This window comes from Rattus norvegicus, chromosome 1 (genome assembly GCF_036323735.1).
Source record: "Rattus norvegicus strain BN/NHsdMcwi chromosome 1, GRCr8, whole genome shotgun sequence".
Lineage (NCBI taxonomy): Eukaryota > Metazoa > Chordata > Mammalia > Rodentia > Muridae > Rattus > Rattus norvegicus.
In genome coordinates, this window is record NC_086019.1 from 74,127,648 (window position 1) to 74,145,142 (window position 17,495).

The window sequence follows — 17,495 nt, forward strand, 5'->3', positions numbered from 1 at the left end:
ACATACAGCCACCAAACCCAGACAATATTTTTGATGCCAAGAGGTCCATGCTGACAGGAGCCTGATAGAGCTGTCTCCTAAGAGGCCCTATCAGAACATGACAAATACAGAGGTGAATGCTCACAGCCAACCATTGAACTGAGAACGGGGTCTGAATTGGAGGAGTTAGAGAATGGTTTGATGGAGCTGAAGGGGTTTGCAACCCCGTAAGAACAACCATACCAACCTTTCAGAGCTTCCAGAGACTAAACCACCATCCAAAGAGTACACCTGGACAGACCCATGGCTCCATGCATATGTAGCAGAGGATGACCCTATTGGGCATCAGTAGGAGGAGAAACCCTTGGTCCTGCCAAGGCTGGACCCCCCAGTGTAGGCAAATGTCAGGGCAGGGAGGCAGTAAGGGTGTGTAATGGGCTGGGGGAAAGAGGATATCATTGGAAATGTAAATAAAATAACATCCAATAAAAAAGAAAAGCAAATAAATTTTAAAAAGAAATATAAATAAAATATTTTTTAAAAAGTTGTTCTCTAATTTTCATTTTCTTATCTTATGACTCTTTATAATATATTCCTTAAATTTCCTATAAAGAAGAGTTCTCCACTTGTATGTAAATGAGTCTCCACTCTCTCTACAGGCAACCATGGAGTGTCTTAAAAAATAAACCAGTCCTATTGTCTTTGATATTGTTTGGAGAATGTTACCACAAATATTCAATTATAACTGAAAAGTATTGGGAGCAGCCTCAAGATGTTGAAAGTAGCCTTCATGTTAGATCAAAGCACCCATACCTAAGCCTGCACCTGCAGTTCCGCTTGAACTTTATAGTTAGAATAAATCTTGTTGTCAGGTCGCTTAGCACTGGTTTTACAATCATGTTAAATTTCAGAAAGCGGTTCTAATTTGATTAATGTACATTTTATGCATGTATGAAATCTTCAAAGAATTAGTAAAAATTATGTCAGAAATGAAAAAAGAAACATAATAAAGGAGACTCGAAATCAGTTCCTGATTTAACAAATTATTTCACTTTAATATGTTGCAATGCTTGCACTTAACAGTGTTCACTGCTGTGTATTATAAATCAGTAATTTAGTTCACACCCACATTTCTATGTCCTATAGCCAACTCCATCATGTCTACATAAAAGTTGACAGTGTGGAAAACATTGGCTGAGCTTTCCTATCTTCCCTTTAAACCCAATGCACTGGGAAAAATTCCAAATGTGAAAAAACCCATAGTCATCCTGCAGTATTTCTCTCTGCTTCATAATCACTCAAGTGATTAGTGAAATGTGTGTGTGTGTGTGTATACCATTTCTTCAAGTCACAAAATGTATTCTGATTTCATAGTAAGAGCAATGAGAGAAATCAAAAGAAAAGCAATTGTATAAATAAAATTACCATAATTTTCGAAGAACTTGATTCTCCCAGAGAGGACTACCAAATACAAACAAGCATAAATGCAGAACCAAACACAGATATGCAGAACACACACATACACAGGCACACACAGACACATAAACACACCTCACCACAGAGAGAAGCTCACATCTTTACCAAGTCACATACACAGTACAGCTATACATTTATTTACACAAATATACATACATGCTGGCACATACATGTAAACATTCAGGTACAACAAAGACATAAATATGAAGTCAACTAAAATCAGAGATCCGAAATCATACAAAATACACTGGCACACATATAAACACACCCACACACAAATGTACAGACAGACAACAAAACATGGAGAGACAGACAACAAAACACAGATACAAGCAACAACACAATATGATATTGACACATAGATAAATGTATGCTCACATCTAATAACAAAAAGGCAGGCAAAGGGTGAGAAAAGACCAAGGAAATAGGTAGACACATACACACTAAGGCAGATATGCATACATGTAACTACCTAGAAAAACTCACAAAATACATGCAATGGTACACAAAGACACATACTTTGACAAATAAACAGAGAAATATACAAACATGTAAAAACAGAAATTCATACATAGAAAAATTGTTGTTCACTTCCAGAGTAATGCAGAGAGATAAGCAGATAGAAACACATATGTGCAAAGCAACACAAACATAAAACCAGATACACATAAACATCTACCTATTGACAAACAGACATTTACATGTATAATCACAGTTCTATATACAGAAGAGAATGCCAACACGAATTCTTTTTTAATTACTCTAAGAAACCCAAGTAAGTTACCCAGACCTACACTGTGGGCAGAAACACTGGAGAACCCTTATGAAAAACCATTTCTTAAAGTGATTTCCATATAATTGACAAACATAAATAAAAACTCATCTTCTCATCATGGATAAAATTCATGAGGAAAGACTCCTTATATCCAATATTGGAAGTGTGTGCTGATATTCGGGTGCTCTGTATGAAACTATAGATTTTCGTTGATAAACTTTGCCTTCTTTCCATCCGCACTCATACCAGTCACTATTCCTTCTTCTATAGGAAAAATGCTCAGAATGTTATCTATATTGGTAAACTGTGGGCATCTGGGATTGAATAGCCAAATGGCTATTCAATTTAGGACATTAAACTCTATTGAATAGAAGAATCTCTACCTTCAAACAGTGAGAATTAGCTCCATTCCTGTTGCCTGTTGCCTGTTGCCTGATTATCTACTTATTGCAGATATATCTTATGGAGTGCATGGGCCATGGCATACACATCTTTGTATATGTCATGATTAACAACACTAAGACCAGATCAAACTTGTTCCTTTAGCCCTCCAATGAGCCATTGTATGGGTAGTTCTTTCATGTGGAATTGAGATTTTGCCAGGTGATAGATAGTGATCTATACATCCTTCTCCACATTCAGTTAGTCCAACATCATTTGTTGAAGATGGCTTCTCTTTTCCACAGAATAGTTTTGGCTTCTTTGTCACAAATCCAATGTCTGTAGGGGTTATTTTGGCTTATTTCTAAAAGTTCAGTTTGATTCCATTATTCAAACTACACGTTTTCATGTCAGTGCCTCATAAATTTATTACCAGTGGTCTGTAGTACAGTTTGAAATCAGGGTTCATTATACGTGCAGAAATTCCTTTTAATATAGAATTGTTATAATAACCTGGGTTTGGTTTTTTTTCTCATATGAAGTTGAGAATTGCTGTTTCTAGGACTGTAATGGATAATTTTAGAATTTTGATTGGATTTCCGTTGAATCTTTAAGTTGCCTTCAGTAAGATCATTTTTTACAATGTTAATCTACCAATAAATGAGCTTTTGGGATCTTTCCAACTCCTGATAGCTTCTTCAATTTATTTCTTTAAAGACTTAGACTATTTTTCGTACATGTCTATCACTTCCTTGCTTAGAGCTATACCAAGATGTTTCACTTTATTTTATAAGCAATTTGTATTATAAAATATTTGTCTAATTTTTTATCCCTTTTGTCATTTGGAAAATAAAGGTTAATGATTTATTGAGATGATTTTGTACCCAGCAAATTTGCTGAAGTTACTTATCAGATGAAGGAGTTCTCTGGTAAAACTTTAGGAGTTATTCATGTATGCACCTTATCTGTGAACAGTAATATTTTGAATTATTCCTTTTCAATTTGCATTGACTTGACCACTAACTGCTCTAGCTAGAAGATTAAGTAACATGTTGAACAGTTATGTAGAGAAAAGCAGCCTCAATTTTAATAATTTTGCTTTATTTATCTCTCCATTCATTTTTTGTTGGTACTTGTCTTGCCATTTATTGCTTTTATTATGTTTAATTATTGACCTTGTATACTTCATCTCTTCAAGAATTATCACACAAAAGTTTGTTCTACTTGACTGAATGTTATTTCAGCTTCAAATAAGATCATCATGAGGTATTTTTCTTTCAATTTGTTTTTAGCATGGGTTATGTTGATGTATTTTGTATGTTTAATCCTCCATGCATCCCTGTTGTTTGGTATACTTGATCATAATGAATTATGTCTTTAATGTGTTCTTAGATTCATTTGTAAGTATGTTTGAGTAAGTTTCATCTATATTCATAAGATAAATTGATCTGAAATTCTCTTTCTTTGTAAAAACTTTCTGTGATTTAAGTACCAGGGTAACTGTAGCTTCATAAAATAAGTTTGTCAATAAGCCTGCTGTTTCTATTTTGAGGAATGGTTTGATGAATATTGGTATTAGCTCTTTTTAAAAAGTCTAGAAGATTATTGAGCTAAATCCACCTGGTACGGAGATTTTATTTTTTGGGTAGGAGATTTTCATGACTTCTATTTCCTTAAGGAGTATACAACTAGTTAGATAGGTTACATAACCTCGACTTACATTTGATTGTTCATAGTAGTCAAGAAAATCATCCTTGTCATGTGGCTATTTCTATTTTCTTGATTATTGGCTTTTGAGATAAGACCTGATGATTCTTTTGGTTTCCTCATTTTTTCTGTTATGGTGGCTCCCTGTTTATTTTTGGTTGTGTATTGGGAAAATGTCTCTTTGCCTTTTAGTTAGCTTGGTTGAGTGTTTGTTGATCTTCTTAATTTCATAAAGAACCAGTTCTTGGTATTTTTAATTCCTTGTATTGGTCTCTCTTTTTGTGTTCTACGTTATTGACTTCAACCCTGAGTTTGATTATTTCCTGCTCTCTACTACTCATGTGTGCATTTCTTTCTTTGTTTTTTCTAGAGCTCACAGGTCTGCTTTTGATATGCTAGTGTGAGATTTCTCCAATTTCAATATAAAGGCACTAAATCATATATATGAGCTTTACTATTAGGACTGGTTTCATTGTGTCCCAAAATATTGAATATGTTGTGCTTTCGTCTTCATTGCATTCTAGAAAGTCTTTAATTTCTTCCTTTTATTCTTTCTTGTCCCAGCGCACTTTCAGTAGAGGGTTGTTTTATTTCCATGAGCTTGTAGGCTACTTTATTTTTGTTTTTTGTTTCTATTGTACTTAAAATCTAGCTTTAATTCATGCTTCTTCGATAAGCTTCAAGGGATTTTTTTGTTTTTTTTTAATGTGTATGAAAATTTATAGAAAAAATATCCACAGCAATTACACACAATTATTTGCTTCAATGTCTGGTTTAGAAACCCTCTCTGGGAAGGCATCCATTTAGTAAGTGAGGTATCATAGCAAGAATCAGTCACTTAAAGTCTGAAAAAGAAAAAGAAGACCTTAGATCTAACAGAGATTCCATTATAGTTAGCCATAATAGTGCCATTCCAAAGAAAGGAAGTTTAAGAACGATAAAGGACATTTACAGTGCTTTCCATTAATTTTGAATATAGTGATTTAGAATTAGAAACCCTGAATTTGCACTTTAGTGCCATGTCTGATGATAGTAGTCAGCATAGTTTGAATGGGTTTAGACAAAAGTAATAATTTGAATTAAGTAGCAAAGTAGTTTGAATGAATAATCTCACTAACACTTCTTTCTTTTTTTCTTTCCTTTCTTTTTTTTTAACTCTTTACTAGATATTTTCCTTTACTTACATTTAAAATGTTATTCCCCTTCCTGGTTTCCTGTCCATACATGCCCATGCCCTACCCTCACCCTCCTCCATTCGGGTATCCCCCCCATACATCCCCCTTAATGCCCCCCATATTCCCCTGCAATGGGGGTCCAAGCTTGCCAAGACCAAAGTCTTCCCCTTCCACTGGTGCCCCACAAGGCTATTCTCTGATACATATGCAGTTGGAGCCTTGGGTCAGTCCACGTGTAGTCTTTCAGTAGAGGTTTAGTCGTGGAAGCTCTGGTGGGTTGGCATTGTTGTTTTTATGGGGTTGCAAGCTCCTTCAACTCTTTCAATCCTTCCTCTAATTTCCCCCAAGGGAATCCTGTTCTGAGTTCGGTGGTTTGTTGCTAGCATTGACCTCTGTATTGGACCTGCTCTGGATGTATGTTTCTCAGGAAAGATCTATATCCAGTCCCTTTCAGCATGCATTTTTAAGAATCATCATTCTTATCTAGTTTTGGTGGCAGTATGTATATATATATGTATATGGGCCACATGTGGGATAGGCTCTCAATGACCATTCCTTCACTCGCTGCTCCAAACTTTGCTTCCATATTCTCTCTTATGGATATTTTCCCCTTTTAAGAAAGAGTGGGAGCATCCAAATTTTGGTCTTCCTTCTTTTTGAGCTTCCTGTGGTCTGTGGATTGTGTCTTCAGTAATTTGAGCTTTTTGGCTAATATCCACTTATCAATGAGTGCATACCAAGTGTGCTTTTCTGTGATTGAGATACCTCACTCAGGATATTTTCTAGTTCATACCATTTCCCTATGAATTTCATGAAATCATTGCTTTTGATAGCTGAGTAGTATTACATTGTGTACATGTACCATGTTTATTTAATCCATTCCTCTGCTCAAGGACATCTGGGTTCTTTCCAGCTTCTGGCTATTAAAAATAAGGCTGCTATGAACATAGTGGAGTATGGGTCTTCATTGTATGTTGGAGCATCTTTGGAGTATATCTCCGGGAGAAGTATAGCTGGGTCCTCAGATAGTGAAATGTCCAATTTTCTGAGGAACCTCCAGACTGATTTCCAGAGTGGTTGTACCAGTTTGCAATCCCACCAGCATTCTGGCCAGCATCTGCTGTCACCTGAGTTTTTTATCTTAGACATTCTGACTGGTGTGAGGTGGAATCTCAGTGTTGTTTTGATTTGCATATCCCTGATTGCTAAGGAAGTTGAACATTTCTTTAGCTGCTTTTTAGCCATTCGATAATCCTCAGCTGAGAATGTTTTGTTTAGCTCTGTCCCCCATTTTTAATAGGGTTATTTGGCTCGTTGGGGTCTAACTTCTTAAGTTCTTTGTGTATTCTGTATATTAGCTCTCTATCAGATATAGGATTGGTAAAGATCTTTTCCCAATCTGTTTGTTGCTGTTTTGTCCTAATGATATTGTCTTTTGCCTTACAGAAGCTTTGCAGTTTTATGAGGTCCCATTTGTCAATACTTGAGATCATTGCATGAGCTATTGGTGTTTTGTTCAAGAAATTTTCCCCCAGTGCACATGTGTTCAAGACTCATCCCTATTTTTTCTTCTATTAGTTTGAGTGTATCTGGTTTGATGTGGAAGTCCTTGACCCACTTGGACTTAAGCTTTGTACATGGCGATAAGAATGGCTTGATTTGCATTCTTCTACATGCTGACCTCCAGTTGAACCAGCACCATTTGTTGAAAATGCCCTTTTTCCGTTGCATGGTTTTAGCTCCTTTGTTAGATATCAAGTGACCATAGGTGTGTGGGTTCATTTCTGGGTCTTCAATTCTGTTCTACTAATTTATCTACCTGTCTCTGTACCAATACAATACAATTTTTAAGACTATTGCTCTGTAATACTGCTTGAAGTCAGGGATGGTGATTCCCTCAGAAGTTCTTTTATTGTTGAGTATATTTTTCGCTATCCTGAGATTTTGTTATTCCAAATGCATTTGCAAATTGCTCTTTCTCTCTCTATGAAGGATTGAGTAGAAATTTTGATGGGGATTTCATTGAATCTGTAGATTGCTTTTGACAAAATGGCCATCTTTACTATATTAATCCTGCCAAACCACGAGCATAGAAGATCTTTCCATGTTCTGAAATCTTCCTCAATTTCTTTCTTTAGAGACTTGAAGTTCTTGTCATACAAATTTTTCACTTGGTCAGTTAAAGTCACACCAAGATATTTTATATTATTTGGGATTATTGTGAAGGGTGTCATTCCCCTAATTTCTTTCTCAGTCTTTTTATCATTTGAGTAGAGGAAGGCTACTGATTTGTTTGAGTTAATTTTATACCCCAACACTTTGTTGAAGTTGTTTTTCAGGTTAAGTAGTTCTCTGGTAGAACTTTTGGGGTCACTTAAGTACACTATCATATCATCTGCAAATAGTGATATTTTTATTTCTTCCCTTCCACTTTGTATCACTTTGACATCCTTTTCTGTCTGTTGCTCTGGCTACGACTTTCACTACTATATTGAGTGAGTAGGGAGAGAGTGGGCAGCCTTGTCTAGTCCCTGATTTTAGTGAGATTGCTTCAACTTTCTCTCCATTTAGTTTAATGTTAGCTGCTGGTTTGCTGTAAATTGCTTTTACTGTATTTACAGATGAGCCTTGAATTCCATATCTTTCCAGGACTTTCGTCATGAAGGGGTGTTGAATTCTGTCAAATGCTTTCTCAGCATCTAATGAAATGATCATGTGGTTCTTATTCTTGAGTTTGTTTATATAGTGGACTACATTGGTGGATTTCTATATATTAAACCATCCCTGCATCCCTGGGATGAAGCCTACTTGATTATGATGGATAATCATTTTGATGTATTGTAGGATGTAGTTTGCCAGAATTTTGTTGAGTATTTTTGCATCAATATGCATAATGGAAATTGGTCTGAAGTTCTCTTTCTTTGTTGGGTCTTTGTGTGTTTTAGGTATAAGAGTAATTGTGGCTTTATAGAAGGAATTTGGTAATGCTCCATCTATTTCTATTTTGTGGAATAGTTTGGACAGTATTGGTATGAGGTCCTCTACGAAGGTCTTATAGAATACTGCATTAACCCATCTGGTCCTGGGCTCTTTTTGGTTGGGAGACTGTTAATGACTGCTTCTAATGCTTTAGGAGTTATGGGGATGTTTAAAAGGTTTATCTGTTCCTTTTAATTTGGTAATTAAATTAAATTTAATTTGGTTTTAATTTGGTACTTGGTATCAAATTATCTGTTTAAATTTGGTACTTGGTATCTGTCTAGAAAATTGTCCATTTCCTGGAGATTTTCAAGTTTAGTTGAATATAGGCTTTTCTACTAGGCTCTGATGATATTCTTTTACTAACTTGAGTATTTCTTATTTACATTTCGAGTGTTATTCCCTTTCCCGGTTTGCGGTCCGAATCCCCCTAACCCCTCTCCCTCCCCTTCTTTATGGGTGTTCCCATCCCCATCCTCCCCCAATTGCCGCCCTCCCCCGAACAATCACATTCACTGGGGGTTCAGTCTTAGCAGGAACCAGGGTTTCCCCTTACACTGGTGATCTTACTAGGAAATTCAATGCTACCTATGAGGTCAGAGTCGAGGGTCAGTCCATGTATACTCTTTAGGTAGTGGCTTAGTCCATGGAAGCTCTGGTTGCTTGGCATTGTTGTTCCTATGGGGTGTCGAGCCCCTTCAATCTTTCCAGTTCTTTCTCTGATTCACTCAACAGGGGTCCTGTTCTCAGTTCAGTGGTTTGCTGCTGGCATTTGCCTCTGTATTCTGGCTGTGTCTCTAAGGAGAGATCTACATCCAGCTCCTGTCAGCCTGCACTTCTTTGCTTCATCCATCTTGTCTAATTGGGTGGCTGTATATGTATGGGCCACATGTGGGGCAGGCTCTGAATGGGTGTTCCTTCTGTGTCTGTTTTAATCTTTGCCTCTCTATACCCTGCCAAGGGTATTCTTGTTCCCATTTTAAAGAAGGATTGAAGCATTCGCATTTTGATCATCTGTCTTGAGTTTCATGTGTTCTAGGCATCTAGGGTAATTCAAGTATTTGGGCTAATAGCCACTTATCAATGAGTGCATACTATGTGTGTTTTTCTGTGATTGGGTTACCTCACTCAGGATGATATTTTCCAGTTCCAACCATTTGCCTACGAATTTCATAAAGTCATTGTTTTTGATAGCTGAGTAATATTCCATTGTGTAGATGTACCACATTTTCTGTATCCATTCCTCTGTTGAAGGGGCATCTGGGTTCTTTCCACCTTCTGGCTATTATAAATAAGGCTGCTATGAACGTAGTGGAGCACGTGTATCTTGTATATGATGGGGCATCTTTTGGTTATATGCGCAAGAAAGGTATAGCTGGATCCTCAGGCAGTTCAATGTCCAATTTTGTGAGGAAACTCCAGAATGATTTCCAGAATGGTTGTACCAGTCTGCAATCCCGCCAACAATGGAGGAGTGTTCCTCTTTCTCCGCATCCTTCCCAGCATTTGCTGTCACTTGACTTTTTTTTTTTAATTAACTTGAGTATTTCTTATATACATTTCGAGTGTTATTCCCTTTCCCGGTGTCCGGGCAAACATACCCCTCCCCCCTCCCCTTCCTTACGGGTGTTCCCCTCCCAACCCTCCCCCCATTGCCGCCCTCCCCCCACCAGTCTAGTTCACTGTGGGTTCAGTCTTAGCAGGACCCAGGGCTTCCCCTTCCACTGGTGCTCTTACTAGGATATTCATTGCTACCTATGAGGTCAGAGGCCAGGGTCAGTCCATGTATAGTCTTTAGGTAGTGGCTTAGTCCCTGGAAGCTCTGGTTGCTTGGCATTGTTGTACATATGGGGTCTCAAGCCCCTTCAGGCTCTTCCAGTTCTTTCTCTGATTCCTTCAACGGGGGTCCTATTCTCAGTTCAGTGGTTTGCTGCTGGCATTCGCCTCTGTATTTGCTGTATTCTGGCTGTGTCTCTCAGGAGCGATCTACATCTGGCTCCTGTAGGCCTGCACTTCTTTGCTTCATCCATCTTGTCTAATTGGGTGGCTGTATATGTATGGGCCACATGTGGGGCAGGCTCTGAATGGGTGTTTCTTCAGTCTCTGTTTTAATCTTTGCCTCTCTCTTCCCTGCCAAGGGTATTCTTGTTCCCCTTTTAAAGAAGGAGTGAAGCATTCACATTTTGATCATCCGTCTTGAGTTTCATTTGTTCTAGGCATCTAGGGTAGTTCAAGCATTTGGGCTAATAGCTACTTATCAATGAGTGCATACCATGTATGTCTTTCTGTGATTGGGTTAGCACACTCAGGATGATATTTTCCAGTTCCAACCATTTGCCTACGAATTTCATTAAGTTGTTGTTTTTGATAGCTGAGTAATATTCCATTGTGTAGATGTACCACATTTTCTGTATCCATCCTCTGTTGAAGGGCATCTGGGTTTTTTCCAGCTTCTGCCTATTATAAATAAGGCTGCAATGAACATAGTGGAGCACGTGTCTTTTTTATATGTTGGGGCATCTTTTGGGTATATGCCGAAGAGAGGTATAGCTGGATCCTCAGGCAGTTCAATGTCCAATTTTCTGAGGATCCTCCAGACTGATTTCCAGAATGGTTGTACCAGTCTGCAATCCCACCAACAATGGAGGAGTGTTCCTCTTTCTCCACATCCTCGCCAGCATCTGTTGTCCCCTGAGTTTTTGATCTTAGCCATTCTCACTGGTGTGAGGTTAAATCTCAGGGTTGTTTTGATTTGCATTTCCCTTATGACTAAAGATGGTGAACATTTCTTTAGGTGTTTCTCAGCCATTCGGCATTGCTCAGCTGTGAATTCTTTGTTTAGATCTGAACCCCATTTTTTAATAGGGTTATTTGTTTCCCTGCGGTCTAACTTCTTGAGTTCTTTGTATATTTTGGATATAAGGCCTCTATCTGTTGTAGGATTGGTAAAGATCTTTTCCCAATCTGTTGGTTGCCGATTTGTCCTAACCACAGTGTCCTTTGCCTTACAGAAGCTTTGCAGTTTTATGAGATCCCATTTGTCGATTCTTGATCTTAGAGCATAAGCCATTGGTGTTTTGTTTAGGAAATTTTTTCCAGTGCCCATCTGTTCCAGATGCTTCCCTAGTTTTTCTTCTATTAGTTTGAGTGTGTCTGCTTTGATGTGGAGGTCCTTGATCCACTTGGACTTAAGCTTTGTACAGGGTGATAAGCATGAATCGATCTGCATTTTTCTACATGTTGACCTCTAGTTGAACCAGCACCATTTGCTGAAAATGCTATCTTTTTTCCATTGGATGGTTTTGGCTCCTTTGTCAAAAATCAAGTGACCATAGGTGTGTGGGTTCATTTCTGGGTCTTCAATTCTATTCCATTGGTCTATCTTTCTGTCTCTGTTCCAATACCATGCAGTTTTTATCACTATTGCTCTGTAATACTGCTTGAGTTCAGGGATAGTGATTCCCCCTGAAGTCCTTTTATCGTTGAGGATAGCTTTAGCTATCCTGGGTTTTTTGTTATTCCAGATGAATTTGCAAATTGTTCTGTCTAACTCTTTGAAGAATTGGATTGGTATTTTGATGGGGATTGCATTGAATCTGTAGATTGCTTTTGGTAAAATGGCCATTTTTACTACATTAATCCTGCCAATCCATGAGCATGGGAGATCTTTCCATCTTCTGAGGTCTTCAATTTCTTTCTTCAGAGGTTTGAAGTTGTTGTTGTACAGATCTTTTACTTCCTTGGTTAACGTCACACCGAGGTACTTTATATTATTTGGGTCTATTATGAAGGGTGTCGTTTCCCTAATTTCTTTCTCAGCTTGTTTCTCTTTTGTGTAGAGGAAGGCTACTGATTTATTTGCGTTAATTTTATACCCAGCCACTTTGCTGAAGTTGTTTATCAGCTTTAGTAGTTCTCTGGTGGAAATTTTGGGATCACATAAATATACTATCATATCCTCTGCAAATAGTGATATTTTGATTTCTTTTCCGATCTATATCCACTTGACCTCCTTTTCTTGTCTGATTGCTCTGGCTAGAAATTCAAGAACTATATTGAATAAGTAGGGAGAGAGTGGGCAGCCTTGTCTAGTCCCTGATTTTAGTGGGATTGCTTCAAGTTTCTCTCCATGTAGTTTAATGTTAGCAACTGGTTTGCTGTATATGGCTTTTACTATGTTTAGGTATGGGCCTTGAATTCCTATTCTTTCCAGGACTTTTATCATGAAGGGGTCTTGAATTTTGTCAAATGCTTTCTCAACATCTAATGAAATGATCATGTGGTTTTCTTCTTTCAGTTTGTTTATATAATGGATCACGTTGATGGTTTTCCATATATTAAACCATCCCTGCATGCCTGGGATGAAGCCTACTTGATCATGGTGGATGATTGTTTTGATGTGCTCTTGGATTCGGTTTGCCAGAATTTTATTGAGTATTTTTGAGTCGATATTCATAAGGGAAATTGGTCTGAAGTTCTCTTTCTTTGTTGGGTCTTTGTGTGGTTTAGGTATAAGAGTAATTGTGGCTTCATAGAAGGAATTCGGTAGCACTCCATCTGTTTCAATTTTGTGGAATAGTTTGGAAAATATTGGTATGAGGTCTTCTATGAAGGTCTGATAGAATTCTGCACTAAATCCATCTGGACCTGGGCTCTTTTTGGTTGGGAGGCCTTTAATGACTGCTTCTATTTCTTGAGGAGTTATGGTGTTGTTTAACTGGTTTACCTGTTCCTGGGTTAACTTCGGTACCTGGTATCTGTCTAGGAAATTGTCCATTTCCTGCAGATTTTCAAGTGTTGTTGAATATAGGCTTTTATAGTAAGATCTGATGATATTTAAAAAAAAAAACAATTAGTATTATACCTGTGAGATTTTCTCAGAAGGTAAAGTTCATTGTCTTTTCCCAATTAATGAACTGCTCAGAATAAATTAATAAAAGTAGCTAATTTTGATTACTCAAAAAAAAAAAAAAAGATCTGATGATATTTTGAATTTCCTCTGAATCTGTAGTTATGTCTCCCTTTTCATTTCTGATTTTGTTAATTTGGACACACACTCTGTGTCCTCTCATTAGTCTGGCTAAGGGTTTATCTATCTTGTTGATTTTCTCAAAGAACCAACTTTTGGTTCTGTTGATTCTTTCTATGGTTCTTTTTGTTTCTACTTGGTTGATTTCAGCTCTGAGTTTGATTATTTCCTGCCGTCTAGTCCTCCTGGGTGTATTTGCTTCTTTTTGTTCTAGAGCTTTTAGGTGTGCTGTCAAGCTGCTGACATATGCTCTTTCCTGTTTCTTTCTGCAGGCACTCAGAGCTATGAGTTTTCCTTTTAGCACAGCTTTCATTGTGTCCCATAAGTTTGGGTATGTTGTACCTTCATTTTCATTAAATTCTAAGAAGTCTTTAATTTTTTTCTTTATTTCTTCCTTGACCAGGTTATCATTGAGTAGAGCATTGTTCAACTTCCACGTATATGTGGGCATTCTTCCCTTATTGTTATTGAAGACCAGCTTTAGGCCATGGTGGTCTGATAGCACGCATGGGATTATTTCTATCTTTCTGTACCTATTGAGGCCCGTTTTTTGACCAATTATATGGTCAATTTTGGAGAAAGTACCATGAGGAGCTGAGAAGAAGGTATATCCTTTTGCTTTAGGATAGAATGTTCTATAAATATCTATTAAGTCCATTTGGTTCATGACTTCTCTTAGTCTGTCTACGTCTGTTTAATTTCTGTTTCCATGATCTGTCCATTGATGAGAGTGGGGTGGTGAAATCTCCTACTATTATTGTGTGAGGTGCCTTGTGTGTTTTGAGCTTTAGTAAGGTTTCTTTTAGGTATGTAGGTGCCCTTGTATTTGGGGCATAGATATTTAGGATTGAGAGTTCATCTTGGTGGATTTTTCCTTTGATGAATATGAAGTGTCCTTCCTTATCTTTTTTGATGAATTTTAGTTGAAAATTGATTTTATTTGATATTAGAATGGCTACTCCAGCTTGCTTCTTCTGACCATTTGCTTGGAAAGTTGTTTTCCAGCCTTTCACTCTGAGGTAGTGTCTGTCTTTGTCTCTGAGGTGTGTTTCCTGTAGGCAGCAGAATGCAGGGTCCTCGTTGTGTATCCAGTTTTTTTTTAATTTAGAGAATACTTTATTAGTTTTTTTAATCAAACCCACGTAGATAAGACCTTACATATTTAATACAGTGTGTTACCCCTGTACAAATGGAAAAAACTTAAGTTCAACATTTCTAGACCAATATGGCTGTTAATTTCTGTACAGTGCCAACTCAACACAGTAAACGGGGATACTTTTTTCCAAAGCACAGCTAAAGTTTCAAAAAATTCAAATTATATATCTGTATATATATATTTATATTTATATAAAAAGACCAATAATAGCAGTGTGTTATGCATCAAAAGCAGCAACAGCTTTTCCAGGTTCTGCAGTCATCTGAACAAAACTGTAGAGACATCCAGCACACTCCATTAAAAAAAAAAGTAAAAAAACAAAACCCGAGAAAACAGCACAGTTCTGTTACTCTTGTGGTACCTGGCACCATTTTTTTTTAAATTAGCTTCTCAATCATCATCTGGAAAGAAAACATTCTGAGCAACATCATTAAAAACAGCTCTGATAAAGCACGGTCACTACTACGTATCATAAAGCAGGTACAAGCTATTTTACATCCACAGAGGTATGATACAGTACTGTCCTACATCTATAATACTAGAGGATACAATTTAAAAGGCATTATTTGAGACTTGATTCTACTTTTCCAGCAGAGGGCCCAAAGGATGGTGTGACACAGCTTTGTAAAGAAACATACTCTAGACAGGATTTCCTTTCACTAGTGGCACAGTTCTAAGGATTCATTCTCTCCATGAATGTCAGCTAAAACCGTTATTAAAAAAATGAAATATCCCTAGAACAAAACCGTATAACCACTGGATTCACATGAAGATGACCTAGTGGAGACAAGCTGGACCTCACCTTACCAACAAGCTATCAAATCTGTTATGTTTAAACAGTGAGACCTCCAAGGAAGGAGATGCCAAGTAGTGCTTCAAAGCTTCGGACCACAATCAAACACAGCATCCTTTTCAACAGAAGCAGAAGCTCATCTGAATATGCTCAAGGATGCTGAAATCAACATTTAATCATCTCCTCACTCATCCAGGAAGAAGGGGAGATCAGTTACTACTGTACTTTATTGTGTTCAACCAAATCACCATGTTACAAAATTAGCAAGCTGCCATAATAAAAAATAAGGCTCCTCTATCCAGCACCAGATAGCATCATTTTACTTTCAAGCCTAGAAATTGCACACTTGTATATAAACCAACCGAAGATGAGGATTGAGAGTTCATCTTGGTGGATTTTTCCTTTGATGAATATGAAGTGTCCTTCCTTATCTTTTTTGATGACTTTTAATTGAAAATTGATTTTATTTGATATTAGAATGGCTACTCCAGCTTGCTTCTTCTGACCATTTGCTTGGAAAGTTGTTTTCCAGCCTTTCACTCTGAGGTAGTGTCTGTCTTTGTCTCTGAGGTGTGTTTCCTGTAGGCAGCAGAATGCAGGGTCCTCATTGCGTATGCAGTTTGTTAATCTATGTCTTTTTATTGGGGAGTTGAGGCCATTGATGTTGAGAGATATTAAGGAATAGTGATTATTGCTTCCTGTTATATTCATATTTGGATGTGAGGTTATGTTTGTGTGCTTTTCTTCTCTTTGTTTTGTTGCCAAGACGATTAGTTTCTTGCTTTTTCTAGGGTGTAGCTTGCTTCCTTATGTTGGGCTTTACCATTTATTATCCTTTGTAGTGCTGGATTTGTAGAAAGATATTGTGTAAATTTGGTTTTGTCATGGAATATCTTGGTTTCTCCATCTACGTTAATTGAGAGTTTTGCAGGATCCAGTAACCTGGGCTGGCATTAGTGTTCTCTCAGGGTCTGTACGACATCTTTCCAGGATCTTCTGGCTTTCATAGTCTCTGGCGAAAAGTCTGGTGTGATTCTGATAGGTCTGCCTTTATATGTTACTTGACCTTTTTTCTTACTGCTTTTAATATTCTTTCTTTATTTTGTGCATTTGGTGTTTTGACTATTATGTGACAGAAGGAGTTTCTTTTCTGGTCCAATCTAGAGTTCTGTAGGCTTCTTATATGCTTATGGGTATCTCTTTCTTTAGGTTAGGGAAGTTTTCTTCTATGATTTTGTTGAAGATATTTACTGGTCCTTTGAGCTGGGAGTCTTCACTCTCTTCTATACATATTATCCTTAGGTTTGATCTTCTCATTGAGTCCTGGATTTCCTGTATGTTTTGGACCAGTAGCTTTTTCCACTTTACATTATCTTTGACAGTTGAGTCGATGATTTCTATGGAATCTTCTGCTCCTGAGATTCTCTCTTCTATCTCTTGTATTCTGTTGGTGAAGCTCGTATCTACAGCTCCTTGTCTCTTGTTTTGGTTTTCTATATCCAGGGTTGTTTCCATGTGTTCTTTCTTGATTGCTTCTATATCCATTTTTAATTCCTTCAACTGTTTGATTGTGTTTTCCTGGAATTCTTTCAGGGATTTTTGTGATTCTTCTCAGTAGGCTTCTACTTGTTTATATATGTTTTCCTGTGTTTCTCTGAGGGAGTTCTTCACGTCTTTCTTGAAGTCCTCCAGCATCATGATCAAATATGATTTTGAAACTAGATCTTGCTTTTCTGGTGTGTTTGGATATTCCGTGTTTGCTTTGGTGGGAGAATTGGGCTCCGATGATGCCATGTAGTCTTGGTTTCTGTTGCTTGGATTCTTGCGTTTGCCTCTCACCATCAGATTATCTCTAGTGTTACTTTGTTCTTCTATTTCTGACAGTGGCTAGACTGTCCTATAAGCCTGTGTGTCAGGGGTGCTGTAGAACTGTTTTCCTGTTTTCTTTCAGCCAGTTATGGTAACAGAGTGTTCTGCTTTCGGGCGTGTAGTTTTCCCTATCTACAGGTCTTCAGCTGTTCCTGTGGGCCTATGTCCTGAGTTAA